This window comes from Crocuta crocuta, unplaced genomic scaffold (assembly GCF_008692635.1).
Source record: "Crocuta crocuta isolate KB4526 unplaced genomic scaffold, BGI_CrCroc_1.0 scaffold154, whole genome shotgun sequence".
NCBI classification, from domain to species: Eukaryota; Metazoa; Chordata; class Mammalia; order Carnivora; family Hyaenidae; genus Crocuta; species Crocuta crocuta.
Window position 1 is genome coordinate 11,668,746 of NW_027530545.1, and position 25,436 is coordinate 11,694,181.

Below are 25,436 nucleotides of genomic sequence, written 5' to 3' on the forward strand. Positions count from 1 at the left end.
TATACTATTAAAAATTTCCATAATTTGGTTTACCAGAATAGAAACAAAAACTTTTTAGAATTTCACATTTTCTCCTAATTATAAGAATTGAATTTGTTATGAAGAATTTGGAAAGAAATAAAGATTAAAAAAAAGCAAATTAAAACTATTCATGACTCCACAGAGTAAACATTATGGACATTTTAATTTAGTTATTGCCAACCTTTTACAAATAATAAGTATTTATGATAGTGATCATTGTACAACTTTATGCTGTAGATAGATACCTTATCAGTAAAATATATTTGATTGCTAACTCTTCTTGGCTACTTCCATTCCAGTTTACCTCAAATGCATGTTGAGAGACTATCAGAAGTGCAAGAGATATTAGTGATATACATTCCCTCTTTGATGGTAGCACCTGTCTTATTGTAGAATTAATTCTGCAAATAATTCTTTGTTCAGGAGATTGAGATGGGGTGTTTCTGACCGAATATCCCCCTACTCATCAAGGACTGACTGAGCATCCATTAAGTGCAAAGCACATTGCTAGAAGCGAGGGACACCCCCGCCCCATCTTCAAGAGCTCACAATCTGTTTGCATAAATAGGACATATGCATATAAAGATAAATAACAATAGAAAATGGCTTCTACTAAGTTCCAATGTGAGTGGCACAGACAATGCTCATGTCAAGATTTCAGAGAGGGAGTAATTACTGTAGACACATTTACATCATGGAATTATACATAAACTGTTGATCAGGGTATGTTATTCCTTAAAGGTTGATTGTATCAGAACTTTAGTATATTAAGGATATGAATACTACCACTTGGTATGCAAAGTAATATCAGCTTTAATGATCTCAAAGCACGTAATAAACATTCTTCAAATGCAGTTTCCTTTCACTATCATAAAGTAATTTTGCAAATGAAGAAAATGAAGCAAATGAGGAAAGTGAGAATTCCATTCTATCAAATTGGCATCATTTTAAATGATAGAATTAAGAGATTACAAAGATCTTGATTTCTAGTTCACTAGTCCTCAGCAAACACAATCTTATACAGTCAAGGACTCTGTGCATATGGGAAAAGGTCTAGATGATTTGGTTTTAGTTGTGAAATCTGGAATGTAGACCCTAGAAAAAAGCTTCTTGTTTCTACCTTGTTATGCTAAAGATAGCCCAATTTTTAAAAGATCAGACCATGGGGGAAGGGAAAGGGAAAAAATAGATACAAACAGAGAGGGAGGAAGGCAAAAAACAAGATATTATTAAATACAGAGAACAAACTAAAGGTGGATGGAGGGGTGAGGGAGAAGAAAAGGGCATTAAGGAGGGCACTTGCTGGGATGAGCACTGGGTGTTGTAAGTAAGCCAGTTTGACAATAAATTATATTCATTAAAAAAATACTAATGTTGGGGCACCTGGGTGGCTCAGTTGGTTACGTGGCAGACTTCGGCTCAGGTCATGATCTTGCATTTTGTGGGTTCGAGCCCTGCATCGGGCTCTGTGCTAACAGCTTGGAACCTGGAGCCTGCTTCGGGTTCTGTGTCTCTCTCTGCCCCTCCCCTGCTCACACTCTGTCTCTCTGTCTCTCAAAATAAATAAATGTTAAAAAAAAATTTTTTTAAATACTAGTGTCATTAGACCATGTAAAATGAATATGTTCAACAAACTCTGGGTCTTAATAAAAGTCTTTGTTTAAATGTAAAATAAATAAATAAGAACACAAAAAGATCACCCAATCTCCATATTCAGATGTTTTCTCCTTTCCCCTCCTCAAAAACAACCACTATCTTGCTAAGAAAAAATATATCTAAAACAAGATTAGGGCATCCAAAAAAAAAAAAAAAAAACCATCTTAAAAAGGTGGGGGAAAAATCCTACATTTGAACAAAGTATCATTCATATTTTGCTTAGGATCGTCTTTAACTACGAGCCAAAGGAGAATTTATTCCATTTTAATGAAGCTGAAACTGTACATAAGAAACATAAAAAAAATTTCAAATATCCAAAGAGCCTTGAAAAATGTTAAATGATATGGCTACAATGATTCTACAAATAACTGGATTACCCATTTAGGAGGAATGGGATTTAATTACTCTGGTATTTGGTGACACTTTGGGATTCATGGTGAAGTCATTAGATTTGAATTAAATTAAGTAGATATAAAAATTTATGTCAAAATATACTAAATTTATTTGAAGTGAATAGAATTATTTTTGAAATTAATTTTGGCTCTATCTTTATTGACTTCTAACTGCATAAAATATAGGTATATATTTTGGTTACATTATAGTGAGAGCTCAAAACCTAAAATGGAGGAAATAATGCCAAAAACAATCCCTCAGACTCACATTTTTTTCATCTTGCATCACACTTCACATATATCCATTTGATATAGCTGATCAAATAAAGGTTGTAATGGTTATACTAATAGTTAAATTACTTAGTCTCAAAGGTGTTTATGACCACCAGTGAAATTATATTATCAAACTGTATGTCTATCTCAAATTACAGTCTGGTTTGAGTAACTCCTAACATTTTTCTTAACATGTTGAGCAAAGTTAACATAAAACTATGGGTAAAATATCAGTTAGAAGTAAAAGGTCTTCAATTTGTCTTTCCAAAAATGTTACTTGTTAAAACATTTTGTGAGAAAGTATCTGCTTTGTGTTCCCAATGTTGCTAGATGTTAAGTAAATATATGCTGATTATAAGGGAAAAAAAAAGTTGCTTTGGCAACTCTCTTATTAAAATGCATTTGTAACCCCCATCTGTCATGAAAGTTTTGAAAAGTTTGTTTACTTTGGAGAGCAGCCTTATCCAGGGTTACCCTAGCAAACAATGATAGCAGTCTTCAGAAGTTGTGTGAAGAACAAGCCTCTAGGGATCCATTTTTGTTTTAATTGGCACACACAAACACTTTTCTGGTCTGTCAAGAAGATCAAGCTAATATGCATGGAGGGTGTTATACTCTTAGCTTTGGGGAGCAGTAAAGCTCCCTTTATTTAAGTAATTTAAATGATAGACTGCAAAAACTTTGCAAGTCAGAAAAATGTTTTATACTTTCTTAGGGAATATTTGTTTTAAGCAACGGAAAATGTTCTACATATCTAAAGATGTTGAACCTTATGTTATAATTACCCTCTTTCTTCTGACTCTGTGAAATATTCTTAAATCCACATGCTACTAAATAAGGCTAGCCACCAATGGATCCTGAATTTCCACAACTCCCCCCTGTGCTAACAAATGTGCGTTCATTAGTTTCCAGATGTTTATTGGATATGTTTTCAATGTGTTTGGGGTTGATTGATTTGCATGTACATTTATTGAAACCCTCAGTGGTGTCATCATATCAGAATAACCTGCCCATGTAAGCAATTTCTTGTGTAATGGAAAGTAAACAAATGTTGGGCTACATACACAACAGATCTCAAGTGCATTCTGAAATCTAAGGTTTAAGACCAACCTTTCAAGAAACAGTGGTTTTTAATTGAAATTGAGTTGTACCTTTGACACCCAAATACTTTGGTTCACGCATTCTTACAACAAAGATTTGTTCTGCAAAATAAAATTGGCCCTATAGTGAATATTCACATCCATATCACTTGCTCACTCTACCTTTCTATTTGTTAATGAAATACCCAGGCCCCAAATTTATTTCAATCAAATGTTAAACAAAAACTCATGTGTATTCTTTTATCTGTCGGAAAATATTTTAAGTACTGAGAAACAGTCTTCTCAATATTCATGAAAGAATACTATCCAAGTAATCAGTAAATAGTTTAGCAGTTTCCACAGTTTTGCAGTCAGCTACACCCAAACTTTTGCCTGTGGTGCTCGTATGAAAAACGACTGAAAAAGTGACTAATCGAAGCAGTTGGTGTATAAAGATATCAGCTTAGAGTTTTGTTGCTGTTAATGTTAATTTCTAAATTTGGGGGGAGTAGTTGCCTGTAGATAGACTAATCATCCTAGGACTCATGTTTGTTGGTCCCCACCACTCAATCAGTCACTGCCAACTACAGATCGGCTTTTAATCTGAGCTATGTTCACTGTGCAAAATTACTCATTTAGTCACGTGACATTTGGAAATGTGCAGTTCCCACTATTTTCAAATTGGAATGGTTTTTACTATTTCTGTCATTTATCTAATGCCCAATTTAAAAAATTAATAAATACAGAAGTATATATATATAATCTCCCTCTCACTGAGGTATGCTAAATTATTGTCTATACTTCTATATTTTTTGACTCATGGATTAACATTATATATGTTTATATTATAATGAAAATATCATATTATGAAAAGCTTTTATCCATGTAATAACTATAGTACTATAATCTCCCACATGGGTTTAATAATCATATCTTTTGGTTTCCCCACCAACTCATCCACATTTTACTTTCCAGTCCATATTCCATATTGCAGTGATCTCTCTGAAATTTGGATCTGATCATCCTATTCCTTTGCCTAAGATCATTCTGAGATGCCCCACAGCTGTTACCTTGTAGGACAAACTTTAATTAAGCTTGCCAGACCCACTGTGCCCTGCCACCTAACTACGCTGCAGCCCCCGGCTCTACAGTTCCCTCTGCACCCTACAATCCAGCCAAATTGAATATTTTTGTTGTTCCCAAGCTGTGCTATACTAATTTTCATTTCTTCCCTTAGAGCAGGTCGTTTCCATTGCCCAGAACCCTCTGGTTTCCTCCATCATATCATTCAGATCAGTTTAGATGTCACCTTTAGAGAAAAGCATTCTCTGAAATAGATATCCCTCCTAAATGTTCCGACGATGTCCTGATCTAACTTCATTATAAGACATACTGGTCTGCATTGCAATTCTCTGCTGATTCCTCTGTGATTACACTGTACTACATTATATTTACTCTGAAGCCAAGGGTAATAGTCTACCTAACATGTGGCTGCACAACCCTCACTTAAGGGGCATTAAATACATAATAATTAAATGAACATTATTTACCATATACATCTCAGTGAATGTATTATGCTAATATTTTATATGTCACAGTATATTTTTTAATAAAATTTTTTATGGTAAAAACATTTAAATTTAGCCAGCTGGACTCAAGTTTAGATAATCCCAATTTTATTGGCAACACCCAACAAAACATAGTCAGGAGCCAATTGAACATAGGCCTTCTTCTCTCCATCACAGTTGATCAAGTTGTTAACCTTATTCATGGCAACGGCCTTCTTCACAAACTGTTTGATCTGATGCTTGTTGGCCTTGATATCCACAGTGAACACAAGTGTGTTGATGTCTTCTATTTTCTTCATGGCTGACACAGGAGTCAAGGGGAACTTGATAGCATAGTTGTCAAGTTTGTTTCTCATGGAGATGCTCTTCTGAGGATATTTAGCCTCCCTTTGGAGATGCAATGTCTTGGGCCATTGGAAGGTAGGTGACAGGCAGATCTTTCATTTGTGACTGTGGATGTCTTTAGCAAACTGTTTCCCTGGCCTTCAAAGCCTCTGCTTTGGCTTTAGCTTTGGGAAAGTCAGGAGCTTCCTTCTTTGTCCTCAGCACCATCTTTGTGGAAGGCCTCCATTGTAATAAAATTTTGGAGGCTGCAAGACCATTGTGTCCTTTTAGGCAATTTAGTTTATTTTGTCCTCTACTAATACCACTTTTATCAGAGTAGAGTAGGCAATCCATTCTGAAGATTGAAAACAGAAATCTGAGATTCTATTTTCCCATCAGTCAATAAGTCCTAGACTTCAGACAATAGGATTAGATTTGGAGGAGTCAGGAAGCATCAAACTGGGTCTATATTTCCATGCTTATCACTAGAGTAGAATGTTCTTGATTGTATTCCAAAGCCACCATGTGATTTGCAGGGATAATCTACTAGATCAACCAAGAATCTCACCCTGTGTATGGACCTTTCTGAGAGCTGACAATGTGGGAAACGATACAAGTTCAATATTTTAAAGAGATAATTCTTAGGTTAATGGGACAAGTCCAGAGAACCTCAATGATGCACAGGTGCTCATGCTCGCCAATCAACATTGCAGCCACTAATTTTACTAAAACACTATTAACATCAATAAAGAAGCAAACTGTGGGAGGACAGGTGGCAGTGTTACTTAGAATTTTATTGAGAATATTGGCTAATTAGAAATACAGTGACTTCTGCAGAAATGGGTAATGTCACCACTAGTTTATTACTCACACGTTTTCTGTTAATAAGTGCTGAGATTGCACAACAAGAATAAAAGATGTTGCAGGATGTATCTCTGTGCTATTGTAACATATTTGGCCATGATTATGAGTGTTTATAAAACATTCAAGAATTGTTCCATGTCTACTTACATTAATGAGAACACCTGTTAACTTTAGTGCTGTACAGACTTATTTGCATTAGATTCAGGTTTTTGCATACTGTACATCACTTTTTGAAACAATTAGATGCTTATAGAGAAATATAGCTGAGTGAAAAACAGCAGCTTGAATGCCTTCCGGCTTAAGACAATTCAACTCCAGGTTTCAGTGAAAAACAGAAATCTGCTGAATTACAATACTGACAGTTAGAAGTGAATGTAGGTGTACTTTGTAATTTTTACATTCAGAGAACAGAACGTACATATTGAAATCTGTGCTTTAATCCTCAAGTAAACTTATAACCAACTGAGACAGTTGCCAGACAAGGATGCCAGCCAATAGGAGATGACGATGCCACCATAAGGTGGGTTTTACATAATTTTGGGGACCTCCTATCCAAGGACGATTTCTTTACCAGTCTCAGAAAGCTAGATGATTCCCACAGGTGAAAATGTACAAACTCCTGCCCACTTGGTATTGTTTACAACCATTGGCCATGGGGCCCTTTCTATGTGATGACATCCCTGAAGGAGTGAAGGAGCTGAGGATTGCCCTGAGTCTGTCACTTCCGAGCTGCCAGCCACAGCATAACCCAAACCTACCCCCTTAGAAAAAGCGCCATAATTCCCTTGCAGAAGCCAGGGAATCTGCCTTACTCATTACTACGAGAAAACAGTCGTAACTTCTGTAGGTCTCACTCTATTGACACATCTGTCTGCCACTCCCCAGAGGATGTTAAAGCTTCTGCGACTTCAATATTTTCAGTTATTGAAAAAGGAGCACTCACGCAAATCTGTGGATTCACAGCCGCTATTGTCATCATTATATTTAAGAGGTGCAATATTTACATCAAAATGACTCAGTTGGTGATATATTCTAAAGATAAATGTGTATTTATGATCTGAAGAAGTGTGATTTATAACTACTTTGTCAGACATAAACAGAGTGCCTCTGTGCTGTTCTAGTAAATGCAGATTAGCCAGGGCACAGATGAACTATTTTCACAGGATTATCCCACCTTGACCTGGGAAATGAGAGAACTAAGAGCTGTCAGTGAAGAATGTGTAGATCACAAGAAAGAATGGTATCTACTTCCTTCTCACCATATAGTTTGGGAAGAATAACAAATATTAGATGAGGATTTGGCGATCAGCTAGTGAATTTTTATTGTCTGGAATCCAAATCTCATAATTCAAGAAGTTAATACTATAGTAAAGCCTTATTTCTGGTTTTCATGAAAATTTTGAAATTTATTTAACCAAGTACTTGACAATCTAGATTTTGCCCTCCATAAAACAGCATCATCCGTCATTAAGGATGATACACTAAGCATATGTGTAATTAGGAAGTTCACAAATGAGGAGAAATTTCTCCTTTCCAAAAAATTCTAGGCTTAGGTAAGTTTTGAATTTTTTTCTGAAAATGTACAAAAATGATAATCCTGTCCACTAGACAAAATTCCTAACTATCCATTCAAAAATATTATCTTTAAACAAACATGAAAAGAGCACCTGTGTGGTTCAGTCAGTTAAGCATCTGACTTTGGCTCAGGTCATGATCTCAGTTTATGAGTTTGAGCCCCGCGTCAGATTCTGTGCTGACCAGATCAGAGCCTGGAGCCCGCTTCAGATTCTGTATCTCCCTCTCTCTGCTTCACTCTCTTTCTCTCAAAAATAAATAAACATTGAAAAATTAAAACATGTAAAAAAGTATCTGGTGGTGTAAAAATGGGAATTTAGTGGCATATTAATATATGCCATAGTACATATTAAAATATGCCAAAGTAAGGGGTGCCTGGGTGGCTTGTCAGGTAAGCATCCGACTTTGGCTCAGGTCATAATCTCATGGTTACTAACTTCGAGCCTCATGTCGGGGCTTTATGCTGACAGCTACGAGCCTGGAGCCTGCTTCCTTCCTGTGTCTCCTTCTCTCTCTGCCCCTCCCCAACTCATGCTGTCTCTCTCTCAAAAATAAATAAACATTGAAAAAAAAATTGACCACTTATGATTATATGGTAGACAATGACATCTGTCAGTTGAACAACAGGACACATATTTAATAATGGAGACATTTGACATTTGGAATGACGTACATATTACTCCATGCTAAATGTGTGTAAAAACACTTAACACTCCTCACTCTCCCCCCAAAAATGATATTTGTGTGGGGCGCCTGGGTGGCTTAGTCGGTTAGGCGACCGACTTTCGCTTGGGTCATGATCTCGCAGTTCGTGGGTTCGAGCCCCGCGTCGGGCTCTGTGCTGGCTGCCAGCTCAGAGCCTGGAGCCTGTTTCAGTCTGTGACCCCCTCTCTCTCTGACCCTCCCCTGCTCACGCTGTCTCTCTCGCTCTCTCTCCTCGAAATACATAAAACATCAAAAAATTTTAAAAAAATGATATTTGTGTTAAAAACAGTACCATTTAAAAATGTTGAACTTTAAGAAAATGTTGCTTGCATTATTAGGGACTATATAGGGTGATTATATAATTTATTACCTAAAATATGACAATTTTGAGGGCAAAAGAGGCATTATTAATAATTATACCAGGACAATAGGTTTTCTCTGTGTACACTGGAACATATGGATCACTGTTTATCATACACAGCAGTGAGGAGCAATTCAATAGCCATTGATCTTTAGGAGCCTAGTGAACTACCAATGTCAAATTCTAGAAACTGTGAGGTATTCCAAAATAAGTTAGCAGGGACCCTTGCTCTTATAAGAAGCTTATAATCTTCTTTACATATAAGACCAACACGTGAAAACAATGAGAAACAATAATTAATCATGGTTCAAGATAGGGCATATGGACTCATTTTTAAGGAACAAACCACAATTTCTCTCAGGGTAAACTGGAGCTCACCGGGAAGACGGTTGGAGAGGTTCTTACAAGAACAGATGAGACTTAGTAGAAGAAAAGTCAGGGAAAGAGAATAACACAGGTGGTAGGAGAAGGTTGTATAATCACTCAGAAGCAGGAACGAATATAGAATCTCTAGAGGACATTCAGAGTCTGCTTTTATTAATTTATTTTTTTAAATATTTTTTATTTATTTCTAGGAGAGAGAGAGAGACAGCGTGAGCTGGGGAGGGTCAGAGAGAGAGGGAGACACAGACTCGGAAACAGGCTCCAGGCTCTGAGCTGGCAGTCAGCACAGAGCCCGACGCGGGGCTCTAACCCACGAACCGCGAGATCATGACCTAAGCGAAAGTCGGACGCTTAACCGACTAAGCCACCCAGGCGCCCCTCAGAGTCTGCTTTTAAGTCCTCTGTGTGGGTGTGGGTTCTTTCCCTTCACTCAACTTTTTTTTTTTTAATTTTAACATTTATTTATTTTTGAAAGAAACAGGGCACAAGCGGGAGAGGGGCAGAGATAGAGGGAGAAACAGAATTGGAAGCAGTCTCCAGGCTGTGGGCTGTCAGCACAGAGCCTGACATGGGGCAGGAACCCATAAACCGTGAGATCATGACCTGAGCTGAAGTCAGACGCTTAACCAACTGAGCTACCCAGGCACCCCTCCATTTACTCATCCTTAAATAGAGGTGTTCATCAGTGTTCTCTAAGCTCTCTCACCTACTGACACACTCCTGAGTGACATTACCAACTCCAGTTTGTTTTAATCAGAGCTACAAACTGATAAATCCTTAATTTATATTTCTAGTTTAGACATCTTTCTTGGTATCTACTTCAATGTAAGCCACCATTATCCTGGTCTGATCTCTCTACTGCTAGTTTGTGTTTTTACAAGCCATTCTCTGTATCCACTTCATGAATTCTTGATTTTGTCCTTGGAGAGCTTTATAAATATAGTTCCCCCTGCTCACTGGGACCTAAAGAATCAGACCTTAGGAATAAGGCCTCAGAATCTGTTTACAGAACTCCATAAGCAATTTGAAAGTTACTCACTGCTCTGATTACAGGTACATAATCTATCCCAACCCACACCCTTCACACGTCATTTAAAAGTCACTGACTGGATTCCTAATGTCCTCAAGATAAAACCTAAATTCTTTAATATGGATCACCAAGCACTTCATGACTTCTCTCTCTGTCTCCAAGCTTTTCTCTCCAAGTCCTCTGCTTACTAACCACATAACCTGGTGCAAGTAATTTGTAATCACTGTATTTCAATATCCTCACCTATAACCTAATAAAAATACCACATAGGACCATTGCATAGTTCATATGAAATATAATCCAGGATCAGATGTTAGCATAGTACCTGGTACATAGTTAGTTCTTTAAAATATTGTGGTTATTATTATTTGACTCATTGAGTTCCCTGGATTTTTACAAACTTATTCTCATCCTTCAGAAAACTACCCAATTCAGGAAAGGCTTTTTTAACCTCGGTAGGTCCAAAAAAGAAGTATCCTTCTGGTAGTCCGTACCTACTTCATAATGGTGTTATCTCAGTTTTGAACTTATCAAATGTCTTGTCTGATGTTTGCTACATTTTAAACTCCCTGATGACAAAGATTGTGTGTTCCCAGAGCTTAGTGGAGCATCTGGAATACTATAGGCCCTTAATAAATGGTGGTGGAATTGTGACTCAGCTGACATAGGTTAATACTGTAGAGTTGTCGTATTCAGATAACAGAAGATCTTAAAATTTAGGAACATGTTTGATTTGTTACGTTAGGAAGGCCGTGCTAGATCCCTGAGCAGATCTATCAGTAGAGCCAAGCATAGTGTCAGAAAAGCAGAGGCATTCTCTTAAAGCTGAATGTGTATCGCAACTTCCCTAACTTGTCAGCGTGGCTCTGTCTTCCAAGGCTATGCCAATGCAACTCTTCTGAAAAGATGATGCACCACTTCTGTCTGATGCAGTGCACCTTCCATGGTCTCCTCGGTTTTCTAGGCTCTTTCTGGTTCTTGGCCTTTTTGCCCTCCTTTCTACACAATGCCAACTGCTTGCTTCTCTGCCTTTGGTTTTACATGCTAACTTTTGAGATGCTTGGTATATGGATTCACATATTTGTCTCCCCTCAAGGTAACTTGACGTGATCTCAAGCCCTGATAATTAAGAATACAGCCAGTTTTTAATATCCTATCTTTGCTGAAGCTCAGTTCTGTAAGTGTATCTTATCTTGTTTCTTGGCTTCTGATTCCCTAGTCTGGTGGCTTACACAGTGCACCAGACCCTCTCAGCCAGCAGGAGTCCTTTTGCCAGTATCCCTTTTAGGAACTGGGGCTCTGCTGAGCATCTTTCTGATTCTCTCTGCCTGCCCCCCTTCCTTAACTCCACCTTCCATCTGCCTCATCTACCTAAATTACTAGACACGTAACCAAACAATAATCCATACTTGCATGCAAGGCAGATGGTCATATGAGTATCTGAAAATGAGCCATTTTAGTGTATTCATTGATTATCAAATTGGCCTGTGAAATATTCTTGTTATTTCAGGTTGGAACTCACGCTCTAACTCTAACAGACTGGACTGTATTCTGCCATCTTAGCTTTTGCTTCTGTATTCTGTCCAACAGACACATTTCTTTCCGATATTATCAGTTTGACTTTTCCCTAGCACCTGTCTCATCTATAGTTTTCTGCCTGCTTCATCAACATGGTTCTATTGCCATTAACTAGATTTTTCCTGATCCCAGGAACTAATTTTAATTCCTGAGTAAATGATATCTAAAGAGCATCAATTCAGGGAGTTGCTCCCCTAATTTTTGAGGCTCACTATGCACTACTGTGAGGTTTATCGTTCTCTAGGATCCTGAGGAGCAGGACATTCAGGAGAACATTTTCCCATCATTTCAACCAGTATCTGGCTTGTAATTTGCTACTGTTGATGGATGGTTCATGGCATTTGGTTCACACCTTCCTGAGTTTCATCCATAAACTTTCAAAAAATGTTTGAGATTTAATTTGATTAAGTTTATATGTAGCTTGTGAATTTATCTGAAAGGAGATGAGGGAGACATTAAGAGAAGAATTTATTTCAAAGTTAAACAAGACACTACCCGGGAAGTATACTCTGATGATCACTTTCAAACTTTTTTGGACAAGATCCATGGTAAGAATTATATTTTACATTGCCAACTCATACTTCTTACTCAACTCTATCTATCTATCTATCTATCTATCTATCTATCTATCTATCTATCTATCTATCACCTATCCATCCATTCATTTATTATACTATATAAAATATTCAATACATATACTATGAGTGTGTGTATGTGTGTATGTTCATGTGTGTATATATATGCATACATCATAGAGTGAAACAAAAGTTATGAAATAATACTTCCCCTTCCTAATGTATATGTAATACTGTATGTATTTCTATTATTGTACAATCTTCCTTTAACTGATTTCTTAAAAAACAAAACAAAACAAAACACTGGTCCCAGCTCACTAAATTGGTTTCTTGACCCACTAAAGGGTCTTGAATGCAATTTGAAAAACACTGGCCTAGAGAGTTATAAAAGATGAAATACCTTCAAGGTCTGCTCCTTGGCTTCTCTCTCTCTCTCTCTCTCTCTCTCTCTCTCTCCTTGTTTATAAGATGCTTCAAAATGTCTCCATGTATAATTAACAGTTGAATACTTAAACCTATGGAAAGACTCCAGAATATTTGCCACAATTTTAGCAATTAGGCTTGAGTGATCAGTAACCCTGTGTGGGGGATTCTTCTCTGATAAGTCATTTCCTGCCATTTGAAAGCAGAATTAGGATGTGGTTCTTTGGAATTTGGCTTAGACTCTGGCTTTCCTAAATATACCTTAAAGCAAGAGTCTCTTTATAAAAGAAGAAACAAAGACTTGGGGTAATGTGCTGTTTGGAATACATTTGAGATACCTCACCATGATCTGAAGAGGGAAAAACCAAAGAAGTTAAAAGCCTGGCAAACTATCAGAGGCAGAGATGGCAGCTATTTGTTTTTGAGTCTCATGTATTGAAACAATGAGTGTGCTCCACGTTGCATCCTGCAGCACCATGATACAAGGTCTGGGAGTAGTTATTAGCATGTGTCTGTGTGATGGGTTAGGGAAAGCTAAACGTTTTAATAGTGTTATGGCCTCTCCTTCTCAAGTTCCCATTAATGCAAATACAGCACATGTGGTTTAATTCCCAAGAGCCTTGTAGGACACAAATCACAGATGTGGAATAAACATTATCAGAGACTATGACTCCATGGTCTTCTCCTTGCTATCAACAGATGCCCTTGTGCTCCCATGATGTCAGACAGAGACCCGATATGCTATCTTGAAGAAAATCAGGGAAAGTCAAAGTCCTCAAAGGGCTCATGATGGCACGATTTGAAAGTAGACTCCAAAGACTTTTTGGTAAATTATGGCAGAGGCTTGAACTGCATCAAGGCTTTCAGAGAACACTCACTGCCGTGATAGCTAAATATAGCAAAATTTACTCATCCTTTATGCATCAAAATTACCAGAGATGTATGCTCTGTGTGGAACATAGTGTTCTTGTAATGTAACCCAGACAATATGATGGCAGAAGGCTGACAAAATGGAGCCGGTATATTTCAGATATTCAATAAAATTGCCCCCAGCTATCCTGAATCTTCTATGCCGGCTTCGACAGGACCACTGTTCAGGGTGATTGCTGCTCTGAGATAACACTCTTCTCCTTTTCTATTTTCCATCCTCTCTCTCTACGACATTCTTTCCCAAAGTCTCAGGCTCAAAAACTGAATAAATTGAGTCTCTGCTATCCCACTCATTATTATGGCTGTATTCTAAAACTGCCACTGCACTTGAAAAAGTTGGGTAATTTTCTTATATATGGATGAACTGCAGTATCCATAGGTGAGACTTCAGTATCCACATGTTGAGCTGACCTTAAAACTTATATTGGCAATATTGTTGACTGTCATGTAGTGTGATTCTAGGCGCATTAAGAAGCCTCTTTGGATGACAAACTAATTCCCTAAATCTGCTGTATCAGATTGGAAATTTAATGATCAGTTTATTCCCTAGATGAAGCCTTTTAAACAATTAAGCAGAGGGATCATCTTTTCACATAGCTATTTGTTCCAATATAGGTAAAATACTTGTATTGAAAAATGTATTAAAACAAATTATTTTTAATTATAAATATAGTTTATGAACACTTTAAAAATAAGCAAAATCAAAAATACGTAAAATGAAAATCAAAACCTATCTCTTCTCATACTACTCAGACAGCCTTCTTAGTATTCAATGTACTTCCTTCTAGATTTTTGAATGCATATGATATATACATTTTATATTATATTTATATTATATTATATTAGCCATATATAGGTCAAATTAAATATTGGTCATTATTTTTAACATGATTTTGTTAAAATTTATGATTTGTTTTTCTTAGGAGAAATTCTTACAGAAAATTATTATATCACACATACAATTTTGGAAGGCTACTGAAATGCATTTCTAATTATTTTTTAGAAAGATGGTTTTAGGGGCACCTTGGGGCTCAGTCAGTTAAGCATCCAATTTAGGCTCAGGTCATGATCTCACGGTTTGTGGGATTGAGCCCTGCGTCAGGGTTTGGGCTGACAGCTTAGAGCCTGGAGCCAGCAACAGATTCTGTCTCCCTCTCTCTCTGCCCCTGCCCATCTCTCTGTCTCTCTCTCGAATAAATAAACATAAAAAAAAAAACTTCTAAGCTTTCCTACTTCTAAGCTAAAATTTAGGAATGAGGCCATTTCAAATCATATTTTAACCTAAGTAATATAATAATTTACATATAACTAGTAATTTTTTCTTAGAATTTGTTGCTGGTATTCTTTTACATTTTTCCAATAATAGGATTTTAAAAATTTCTTTAAAGAGTATAAAATTTATGAAATCTTGATCATAATTGATACAAATATTTTTTTCTCAATTTATTTGGACAGGTACTTCTCAATTTATTTTGACACTTATACATAAAAGTGTCCTTTTTAATTTTTACAATTGTAAAATTTTAAATTGATCTTTTGTGATTTTTCCAATTACTATTTTAATTATTAGAAATTACTACCTAACCAGATATCAGATTTGGACCCATTCTTTTCACTACTGTTACGATATTTTAAAATATTTATATACTTAATTCTTCTTAAATGTGTTTAGTGTTTTGGGTATATGAGAATCTACTTTTTAAATTTTTTCCAAGTAATATATTATCTAGCACCATTTAATAAGTAATCTTTTCTCTCCATACCATTTTGTGATTCTCCTGTTATCTAGATGCCAGTCTTTTTGTGGGCTCTCTGTGCGCGATTTTTCTCTTGACTTATATTATTTGAACCTTCAATTATTATTTAGATTTTTCCTGTATCTCATGGGTCATGTTTCCCCTGTTACTACTTTTATGATTTTGTTAAACTATTCTGAACTCTAAATCTTTTAAATAAACTTTAAATATTTTTGCCTCTTCCCTACAATATCCCATTGGGATTTTCATAGTATTGTATATTAATTTGGAAGAGAAGAAAGATTGGCAAATAGTAAGACTTCCTCTACAGAAGCAAAGTATGTCTCCCTATTTTAAGGTTTTGCTTACATCTCTTAGTATATTTTTATAGTTTTATTCATATAAATATGATAGTCCTAGGTATTATATATAGGTATTTAGTAGAAGAATGGAGAGAAACTTGAGGTAATATGTATTTTAGAGCAAAATAGAAACTATGTCTCCAAAGAAGGACAATGCTCAGAACAAGTAGATGGGGAATATTTTTGTGTTGCAGCATTTAGCATAAAGCCAACAATCTCTGTGCTGATGACCTCCGGGAGGCCCAGACCATTCATTTCCCTGTTCCACTCATTGTCTGGCTCATGGCAGACATTCCCTATCAGACACAGTCCCTATAAGCAACTTTAAGCTAACTAGCAGAATAATCTAATCCAGAGCCATGCTCATTTTCTGATAAGAAATAATAGAATTATTAACACTCAACATGCACTATGTCTATCGAGCTGAGTTTCCTATTCTTAACTGGGATAGATAAAACCCCTCCACATCAGCAGCTGCAAAACATTCATCTAATTTTGGACCAAAGTCTTTACCTCTCTCCAAAAATCTATTTCCCAAGTTACTAAAAACTCTTACACAACTTTTTTAATAGCTGTGTAATATTTCATCATTTGGATATATCTTATCCCATTTTCAAAATTTGGGAGTATGATTGTTTTAATTTTTTTTTTTGGTATCTTGATATTATCTAACAAAGTAAGAGCCTATGACTTCGAGTACAAATGCAGAATGCAAAAGAGGTGGAATGGCTTGTGTCGGTATAGTTGGATTTGAGTCTGCCTTTCACAAACTCAGGTCCTATGCAAGTCACTTCACCACACGGAGCTTCAGTGTTGCCTGTTAAATGGGGATAAAAAGAGTAACTACTTCATAGGACTATGGTGATAATTAAATGTAATCCATGAAAATCCTATAATGAAGTGCCTGACAAAGGGTATTAACTATCATTGTAGTATAAATAATAAAGAATGAGGTAGTCTAGAACCATCACTGTCCCCTCCCTCCCCTAAATGCTCCAAGCTTATTTTGTAAAAAAAAGATAAATGGATTTCAAATAAATGGGAGGAGAAAGGGGAACTTTTGTGTATCCATATGCACAAAAATGTGTAGCACACCTCCACAGTCCACATATATGATCATCATGGGTGATAAATTATAAACTATACAATACTGTTGGAGACTATGACAGAATTAGTGATCATCACGCTATGGGCTGCAGGAATTAACTGCTGTGCAGGGCAGTATAGGGAAATCTGACTTCAGACTGAAGTCCGAGGCTCTCTTCTGCTCACACAGGCACCACACTCTTACACTACTGCTTACCCTAAATTTTCCAAAAAAGAGCCACCACAGCAAAACTTCAAACAAACAAAGAACAATGAAACCATGGAGATCTTGTGAAATCACAGTTGGAGTGGAGATGCCTCTCAAGGCTCCTGAGAAGGAAATGAATGATCTGGACTCCCAAGAGGGGTTAGAGATGAGAGAATACATGGAGGAAAATGCCTAGTCTGAGGCTATGTTTCCAGTGTGTGCCAGTTGGAGGTTGGAGGGAGAATTGGTAAGTAGGGCAGCAAAGGCAGGGATAGTGCTTGTGACCAGGTCTGAAAATGTCTCCTCATTCCCATAGCCTGTGTGCAGCTTGGAGAGGCCCCCTGGATCCCAGTGTCCCCTGAGGGCAGACCCAGATATCATGAAAACTCCCATCTGAGGTCAGAACAAGGAGGCTGAAGAAAAAGGGATCTCAGAGCTCAAGCAAATGGTAGAAATCAAAATTTTGGTAGTGGTGACAGCATGATGCCACAGAAAACAAAGTGAAGCTAATAAATGGATAACAACAGTCACAAAAACAGGCAGGTTTAACAGAACAACAGAGGACAGAGATAGATGGGCACACACCAGACCAACCACAATAGAGACCAGCATTGACTCCCTCTAGAGGGTAAATTCCGTGTAGGCAGGCATTTTTACTGCTGGATTCACTACAGTGTCCCCAGGACCTTGAACAAAGCTTGACACATAGTAAACACTCAATAAGTGTTTATTAAATGCACCTATGAAATATAAGGAAACTAGAAATGCTTCTCTTATTCACCATAAGGTTAAGTAAGTGTTTCATTTTCCTTAGATATCATCTTGGAAAAAAGAGCTGGGCAGACTCTGAAGAGGTCACATCTATCAAGATTGAGCTAAATGAAATAGGCAAGTGTAAGTTTTTGTTTTTGTTGTTTCCCTTCAAACCCACACCCTGAAGAAATAGGGAATCCAGAGCTAAATGAATTAAGTTATTGAGTGTAATGGTATTCTTTTTAAAAATATTTGCTTTATAGGAAGTTATTTTGACCCCATTACAATGATCTCCCTTATATCTGCTACCTCAGCAGTTATAGACACATTAACCATCTATCAGGAGCTATCTCATTTCTTGTTTTTTTCCTAATTCTGTAACTCCTCAGTCTTCTTTGCTATCCTCCTGAAAAATACTTTCTTAAGTTTTTATTTTATTACAGTGTTAAGTACTGATATTTGTTTAAATTGTTGTCATAAATCCAGTCCATTCAAAAAGGAAATGTGATGGGGTGCCTGGGTGGCTCAGTCGGTTAAGTGTCGGACTTTGGCTCAGGTCATGATCTCACGGTTCTTGGGTTCGAGCCCCATGTCGAGCTCTGTGCTGACTGCCAGCTCAGAGCCTGGAGCCTGTTTCAGATTCTGTATCTCCCTCTCTCTCTGCCCTACCCTGCTCATGCTGTATCTTTCTCTCTCTCAGAAATAAATTTTAAAAAAACATTAAAAAAGGTTCAAAGAGGAAATGTGAAGTGTTCCTTGCAATGTAGCCATAGTTGGCATGTTCTACTGAAAGGTCTTCCACTGGAGTCTACAGAAAATCTGAACATAGTTACACTGCAAACTGCATCTTCTTGTTCTCTGGGCCATGAGAGATTTTCAAAATCAGTTGATTTTTAAAAGCCCATCAAATGTCAGTCAAGGCAGGGAAGAACACTGAGCTGATTTCTGAAAACTAAGTTATGTTTTTACTGAACATATTTTTTCATAAATTATTACTGCCATCGGAAAGACCTTGGGGTAGGGGCTCTTCATGAGTCGTGTAAGTGCCACTTGTGCAAAAATAACTGCATGTCCTCAGAGCAGTCATATGCTACAGACTTCCTCCCTGCTTCTTTCTTTACCACGGTACGCAGACCATGAGCTGAAAGGAAAATGCTTCCTTTTTGAGCCAAATTCTTCTCATATTCTAAGTACTTCCTAGGTGCCCTCAATCACTATCATTTCTTTACATGGTCCCAACAGATAAATACTGATTCTCATATTACCATACCACTCTTTCTAACTCCTGCCTAGTTTTCCCAGCATACCATTCCCAATATACTTTAATTTGTTTACTTCCTACATATAGATATTTAATCCATTTGTTCTCTATTAAAAAACCAATGCTACTACAAATATGTTAGACACACATTTATTTACACAAGTGCAAGTGTATGATGGATTCTTAAAAATGGGAGAGCAGGGATCAAAGATTATAGACAATCAATTTTAATCAATCCTTCCAGATTTTACTGCAAAACTGCAATTATAGTAATAATGAATGAGAATGCTTCTCACAACATTCTTTCAAAACTGGACATCATTGATCTTCTAAATACTTATCAATCTGGTAAGTGAAAATGGTATCCCACCAAGCCTGCAATTCTATGACTCTTAGTGTTGGTAAACATTTTCCACATAAACTTATTAGCCATTTTTAATTAATTTCTATTTTGCAATTTTTAATTTTTTTTCTCGGATTGTTATGTTACTTGTCATGTTTCTCCTTTCTTAATCATTTGAAGGTGTTCTTTCTGTATCTGTCCTTCTTGCAAATATATTGCTTTCATCTGCCATTCTTTTTTTTTTAACCTTATTCCTAGTGTCTTTAGTCAAATACAGGTTTTTNAGTCAGATGCTTAACTGATTGAGTCACCCAAGTGTCCCAAGGTTTTTAATTTTATATGTTCATATATGTCAGAGGGATTTGTTTTCTTCTAAAAGTTTTTATATCTATTGCTGGCATACTTTTGTTTTAAGCAGGTATTGAATTTTATCAAGAGTTTTATTTTAAACATTGAGTAAGATGATCTTATGGTTTTACTCCTTTACTGAATTATAGTATGAATGTATAAAAACATATTTTCTCATGTTGGAGATATTTAACTCTTGGAATAAGTATTTCATTTGGTTAATATTAAAGATTTGATTGCTAATATTATATTTAGAAAGTTTATCATCTTGTTCATCATTATTACTGGCTTACAGTTAGTTTTCTTTTTGGAGCTATCCCGGTTTGATTTTGTTTTAGGTGATGCCAGCCTCAGAAAATAAATTGGGAAGTTTTCCATGTTTCTGTGAGAAAGAGCTTATGTAATATGTGGATTGTTTGTTTTTGAGTTTGGTGAAATATATCTATAAAAAGTGTTTGTTCCTGATGCTTTTCCATGTATAGATATTTTATTACTTAAAAAAATTCTTCTATGATAAATTTCTATTCAGTGTTTCTATTTCTTTTTTTAAAAAATATTTTTATTTATTTCTAGGAGAGAGAGACAGCATGAAGAGGGGAGGGTCAGAGAGAGAGGGAGACACAGACTCGGAAACAGGCTCCAGGCTCTGAGCTGGCAGTCAGCACAGAGCCCGACGCGGGGCTCAAACCCATGAACCGCGAGATCATGACCAAAACGAAAGTCGGACGCTTAACCGACTAAGCCACCCAGGTGCCCCTCAGTGTTTCTATTTCTTGAATGAACCTTATAGATTTAAATTTTTTCTAAAAAATAATCCATTCCGTCTAGATTTTGAGTTATTAAACCAAATTTTATGTAAATTTATCCAAAAGTAATTTCTTTTTTTTTAACTCTTTTCTCTTATTTTTTTTAATAGTTTATTGTCAAATTAGTTTCCACATAACACTCAGTGCTCATCCCCACAAGTGTCCTCCTCCATGCCCATCCCCCCTCCCCCCCACATCCATCAGTCCTCAGTTTTTGTCAGCATTCAAGAGTCTCTCATGGTTTGCCTCTCTCCCTTTCCCCCACCATTTCCGCCCTTCTTCTCCCCCTTGTTCCTCCGTCAAGTTCCTCCTAATCCTCCTATACGTGCAAACATATGATATTTGTCCTTCTCTGCCTGACTTATTTCGCTCAGCATAACACCCTCAAGGTCCATCCATGTTGCTACACATGGCCAGATTTCATTGTTTCTCATTGCCATGTAGTATTCCATGGTATAGATAAACCACATCTTCTTGATCCATTCATCTGTTGATGGACACTTAGGCTCTTTCCATGTTTTAGCTATTGTGGAGAGTGCTGCTATGAACATTGGGGTACATGTGCTCCTATGCCTCAGCATTTCTGTATCCCTTGGGTAAATTCCTAGCAGTGCTATTGCTGGGTCCTAGGGGAGTTCTATTGTTAGTTTCCTGAGGAACCTCCACACTGTTTTCCAGAGGGGCTGTACCAGTTTACATTCCCACCAACAGTGTAGGAGGGTGCCCGTTTCTCCACATCCTCGCCAGCATCTAGAGTTCTCTGATTTGCTCATTTTAGCCACTCTGACTGGTGTGAGGTGGTATCTCAGTGTGGTTTTGATTTCTATTTCCCTGATGAGGAGGGATGCTGAACATCGTTTCATGTGTCTGTTGGAAAAGTAATTTCTTTTTGATAGTCGTTTTCTTATTTCTAGCATAATCTTTTTTCTCTCTCCTTAGCTATAATTGCCAACAAATTCATTGTTGTTTCTTTTTAGGAGAGCAGCTTTTAATTTTATTGACAAAAATCTGCTTAATTTGGGGTTTAGTTCACTATCATTTTCTGCTCCTATTTTAATAAGGTCCTTACTTATATTTTTATTTGGGGTTATTTTAATTTTTTATAACTTTAATCTTTTAAATCTGTTAAATCATTTATTTATATTTTTTAAATATTCTAAATAAATACATAAAGATGATAAATATTTCTTTAAAAACTCCTTTATATTCTATTATTTTTTTTTTTATTAAAAAAAAGCTTCAGGCAATGCCGGGGCTTCAAATTAACCTGTGCCAGAGAAACACACACATACACTCACAGTCACAACACACACATAATATTTCTCTTTGAAGACAATGCGCAATCAATAAGGCACAGAAAATGTACAAAACAAGATTGTGAAGAGAATGGAAGCCCACAGAAAAGTGGATGCAGAATTTGGTCTCGCTGCCCTTCCAATGTCCCTCATGCAAAAGCTGTGGGTGATTGGCTGAGTAGTCCCTCAGAGCTGGTGGTGATCTCACAGGACTTGAGGAACAGAATTGAAGTTTGGATTGTACCAAGGTGGAAGAGCATGTGGATTTCACTGGAATCCTGAAGTACTGTGCCACAAGCACATTAAATGAGCCAGAAGTTCCCCAGCCCTTACAAAAGCAGAAACCCAGTGTTGCCCTAGCTTCATCTCTACTGGGATAAAGGTGATCTGCTTCTAGTCTAAAGCACCTGCCATAAATAAAGAAAACAAATTCCTTCAAAAGAAAATATCATCATCTAGATCCTTAATTATCTCTATAATTTTTCATACACACTGTTCTACCCTTGACTTGAAAAGATGGGTGTTTGCAAGAACACCTGGGTGGCTCAGTCACTTAAGCATCTGACTTCACCTCAAGTCATGATCTCAATGCTTGTGAGGTCGAGCCCCTCGAAGGACTCTTTGGGGACAGCTCAGAGCCTGGAGCCTGCTTCAGATTCTGCGTCTCCTGCTCTCTGCTCCTCCCCAGCTTGCTCTCTCTGCCTCTCAAAAATAAGTAAACATTTAAAAAAATTAAAAAGATAGGTTTGAGGGTTAAGTGTCTGACTTCGGTTCAGGCCATGATCTCACAGTTCGTGGGCTCAAGCCCCACGTCAGGCTCTGTGCTGCCAGCTAGCTCAGAGCCTGTAGCCTGTTTCAGATTCTATGTCTCCCTTTCTCTGTGACCCTCCCCTGATCATGCTGTCTCTCTCTCAGAAATAAATAAAAACATTAAAAAAAAGATAGGCTTGCGATAGATAAATGATTGATAACAAATGGAAAAAATGATTAAAAAATAGATTTATAATTAATCTAGATTTTCCATTTGTCAAACATCATATACCATATTTGAAAATAATGAGATTGGAAATTTTGGCAGAGAACTGGAAATGGTCAATAGAATGAAATGAATTTGAGAACTAAAATAGAATAACTGAAATGAGGAGACTCCAGGAGATTCAATACAAAGAGAAAAATAAACTGAAATTAGGTCAGAATAAAATATGCAGACAGAAGCACAGAAAACAAAAGAATGGAAAATGCTGAGGAGACCATAAGATACAAGAAAAGGTCTATGAGATATTTAATTGGAGTCCCAGAAAGAGAGGAGAGAGAGAATGGGGAAAAGCTGTATTTAAAGCTAATGACAGAGTTTTCCCAAACTGCTTAAACACATCAAGCCACAGAGTCAAGAATTACTGCAAATCCAGAGCAGGATAAATACAAAGAAAACCATCCATATTTTATAACAATGAAACAACAGCTGAAATCTAAAGAGCAGGAAAAAAATATTAGAAACAACCAGAAAAAACGTGGTATTAATTTAAAGGAGAAATAATGAGTTATCAGTTAATATTAACTAGAAAAAGTTAATTCCCATAAGAAACGTATGAAAAGATGGCACACATCCTCATTAACCATTCCTTGAGGTTAATTCTAATTATTAGTTTGCTTTGGTATCTGGAATTTTTAACAGAAACTGCCAAACATCTCAGTAATAAAATTCAAATATCATCATTTAAAAAAATTTCTTAATGTTTATTTATTGTTGAGAGAGAGAGAGAGAGAGAGAGAACAGGGGAGGGGCAGAGGGAGAGAAGGAGACACAGAATCTGAGGCAGGCTCCAGGCTCTGAGCTGTCAGCACAGAGCCTGACATGGGGATCGAACTCACGACCATGAAATCATGACCTGAGCTGAAGTCAGATGCTTAACTAACTAAGCCACCCAGGCGCCCCTCAAATATCATTATTTTTATATCAACATAATTACTTGAAATCATGTGCTTGAAAAGTATAACAAAATCTTTTCAAAGAATTTTCCTTTGTACGATCATATTTAATCCATTTCTATTTCATCTCTAAGGATCTGTTTCTATCATTCTAGAACAAGATAGGAAGTACCTCTCCTTTACATGACAAGAGCTTCCTAAATGGCCCCTTCTACATGCAGTTTTGTTACACAGTTGAGAGAACAATCATCAAAACCATGTGAGAAGAACCAAGTCACTTCTCTGCTCAAAAAACACCCTGATGGTTAAAATTAAAACTCTCTCTCTCCAAAGTTTGTATGTTGGGAACATTGCCTATCGTGTTGACACCTCTCCTTTCACACTTTACCCCCTTGCTCTGATTCCACTACATTAGCTTTCCAGTTGTTGCCACTGGGCGTTTGATCTTTGGCTCCATCTTCCAGGATTGCTCTTTACTCAGATGGGTCCCTTCCTTCCCAGTTCCGCTTCAATATCACTGCCTCAGAGAGATCCTTCTTGATCACCCTTTCTGAAGACGTACACTTTCTTACTACCCTCTTTCATCAGCTATCTCCTCTTATTACTGTTTCTCATAATATATTTTAATTGACAATTTTACTTTTTTAAGGTTTATTCTTATTCATTTATTTTGAGAGAGAGAGAAAGCAGGGGAAGCAGAGAGAGAAAGTGAGTGAGAGAAAATCCCAAGCAGGCTCCTCACTGTCAGTGCAGAGCTGGACATGGGGCTCGAACTCACAAACTATGAGATCATGACCTGAGCTGAAGTCAAACCAGAAGCTTTGCCCACTGAGCCACCCAGGAGCCCCTGGCATTTTTACTTTTGGTATTTGGTTATTAACTATTCTCTACTTCTCCAGGACCCAGGATTTTTTTTTTTTTCTGTCTTAGTTACCAGGGTATCTCCAGCTTTAAAAAAGTATCTTAATAAATACCTATTGAATGAATTAATCAATTTATTCAGCAGTTATAATATACATGTGCCATGCATTACTCTGCCTTTGTGCAAAAAATGAAAGGATGAATACACAAGTTCCTTATATTCAGTAAATCTGTAGAAAAGTAGGAGAGAAACACATAAACAAGTTACAACCAATGTGATAACTGTAACAGAGAGACAATGTTCATATATAGTGATATGAAGTCTGAGTTTTTGTTTTGGTGAAAAAGAAATGGGCTAATTTATCATCTTCACACAGCTAGATGATTAAATACTTTTATTTAGACAAGCATTGTCTGTTAAGTTTAATAAACACAGAACTAAAGGCTATGGTCCTTCAAATATAAATCAGGCCATGGCCTTGAAAATCTGTAATTTTAAAAGTTTTCTAAATAAGACAGCCTTTTCTACTGTATCCACATTTTTATTACCACTGTGATTGAAGGTAGCATGATCATATAAATCTTTGCCATCAACAAAACCTAACCCTAACCTTAATTAACCTTTACTTCCTTTAGAGTTTATTCAAATATCACCTTTTTAAGGCCTTCTCTGGCCATTTTATTTAAATTTCTAATTTCTGCTCTTTGTT

The 25,436-nt window shown here is 36.8% G+C and overlaps 1 protein-coding gene across 1 annotated transcript in view; it reads right to left on the bottom strand.

Moving 5' to 3' along the window:
- The window catches only part of ARHGAP15 (Rho GTPase activating protein 15), a 623,791-nt gene that overhangs the window by 322,232 nt on the left and 276,123 nt on the right, over positions 1 to 25,436 (bottom strand). The window lies entirely within an intron of this gene.